General features: G+C 55.6%; 1 protein-coding gene across 1 annotated transcript in view; it reads left to right on the top strand.

The window, feature by feature from the left end:
* The window catches only part of NTPCR (nucleoside-triphosphatase, cancer-related), a 31238-nt gene that overhangs the window by 960 nt on the left and 28085 nt on the right, over positions 1–2193 (top strand). The window lies entirely within an intron of this gene.

The following is a 2193-nucleotide window of genomic DNA, read 5'->3' on the forward strand; positions in this document are numbered from 1 at the left end:
GTGTTAGTGCTTAACAGATGTTAGATTATAAGGTTAAAGACAAAGGAGATTTCATTTTTGCTCTCAGATAAATTCACGAATAACAATGCTGCCCATGTGAAATCTTGTGAAGTTAATTAATGAACATTATAGCTGATTAGTAAGCTGCACATACCACACACGTACTTACAGCAACTCAAATAGAAGCGGTGCAAATTTGAGTCAGGGCTTTTTGCCTCGGCGCACATGCTGGGACATTAGGGCTGTGTGAAGCTTCAGGTGGTGATTTGATTCAGAGGATATTTGGCCTGATTCAGTGGCCGAATCTCCAAATCCGAATTGAATCAGGGGACCAATTAAAAGGTCCAAATCAAGCCGAAGCTCTCCAAATCTTCAGAAAAGATTCAGAGAGCTTTGATGATTCAGACGGTCCCCAGTGCCTGCAGCAGGGAGCTGTAGCCGGACTCAGAGCTGGTAAGTAGGGGCGGGAGAAGAGACCATGGGGGGACCTCTGCCAGGCCCCACCCCTCGCCCGCTTCCCCAATCCCCCCATGACTACCCCACCCACCCCATTTCTGGGTGCTGCCGAATAGGAGGGGCAATCCCTGCTGCCCCACGCTGCATGGGGGGGCTCTGCACGAACCCTCCGATGCTCCCCGCCATGGCTGCCCTGCCCATCCCAGTTCTGGCCCTTTAAAAAAAAAAAAAATTGAGAAAAACCCTGGGAGTCACCACTCCTGCAGTGGCCTCAGGGCTTCGGGGGGCTCATGGAAGAGCTCCCTATGTGGTGTGGAGCAGCGGGGATTGCACCCCACCCAGCAGGAACAGTGAGTCCGGGGGGGGTTTCTTAAAGGGCCAGAGCTGGAGTGGGCGGGGCAGCCATGGGTGGGGGCTGGGACAGTGTGGGGAGGGCTTGTGCAGAGCCCCCCATGCAGTGTGGGGCAGTGGGGATCGCCCCCTGCCTGGCAGCAACCAGTGAGTCAGGGCTTTTTTTCCCCAAGTGCTGGGAGCTAGGAGAGCAGGTGGGGGAAGGGCCTGGGTGATTTGGAGATTCAGCAGCAGCCAAACCTCTGAATTGCATTTGCCTGAATTGAATGGGGACACCGAACTGAATCACTGTCCCTTGAATCAGTTGAATCCGAAGTGAATACTAGCTGCTTTGCACAGGCCTACTGGCCATGCACTTTGGTGTGGTGCAAGTTGTGCCACTTGGGGCAAAATAACCCTGCCTGGCTCCTCCCAGATCTACAGCCAGGGGGAGCTAGATCCTGGGGCCAGCATCTGCGCTGGCCCAAGCAGTGTAAAAAGCTGCCCTGTCCTGGTCCCATCAGTACAAAAAGCTGCCCTGGCAAGTAGCTATGGGCTACTCGCTCTCAGGAGCTTCTGAGGGTAGCCAGGGCCTGACGTTCTGCATTCAGGCCCTGCAGTGATGGTGTTGGTAGCCACGTAACATAGGGCCACTTGGGGCATGCCTTTCTCTGCCACTTCTGAGGGCTCTGATATGACTGGCAGCTCCTCGGCCTGCAGGGCTTCTCCCTGCAGGACCTGCAAAAGCTGCCAGAGTTCTACCAGGACCTCCTCCTGGCCTGGAGGCTGGTCCCTGCCTCCAGGTCCCCCGCAACACTCACCCAGGGCACCAGCTTACTCAAAGAGCCCCTCCTCTGTAACCCCCAGCTGGAGATGCCAACAGCAGAGGCACCCCGGTTGTGACAGAGGTTGATCCTGGCTAGTGTCATGCTTATCGGAGACCTTCTGGACTATGATAGGCAGGAGTAGGTGGACCCCACAGAGCACGGTGTGCAGCAGCTCCTTGGGTGCCTTTGAGGACTGGTGGGTGCAGCCCAGGGGGCTCTGCTCGGTGTCCCCATCAGGCACACTTATTTTCACGTTTTGACCCTTTGACCAACATGACACTCCTATCCTGTTTTTTTTCATTAGTTGTCCCAAGAATTTAGCTCTACCACTCACTTGTTAGCCCCACACAGGGTTACTAGCTAGCCAGGTGGGCCCTAAGGCCCATGGTATGAGTGCTACAAATAGGCAGGAGCTTCTGGGGCCTGGACAATTGGTACCTGGGGACACTACCCCTTGTGCCAGCTCTGAGGGTACCGTGTACCCGCTACCCACTTCAACATTCTGGCAGCGGGGGCTGCTGCCTGGCTGGGACCTCCTGGACACCTGTTAGACCCCGATGGGGCCTGGACAGCCAGTACA

The sequence above is a fragment of the Alligator sinensis genome, unplaced genomic scaffold, assembly GCF_000455745.1.
Source record: "Alligator sinensis unplaced genomic scaffold, ASM45574v1 scaffold93_1, whole genome shotgun sequence".
Lineage (NCBI taxonomy): Eukaryota > Metazoa > Chordata > Crocodylia > Alligatoridae > Alligator > Alligator sinensis.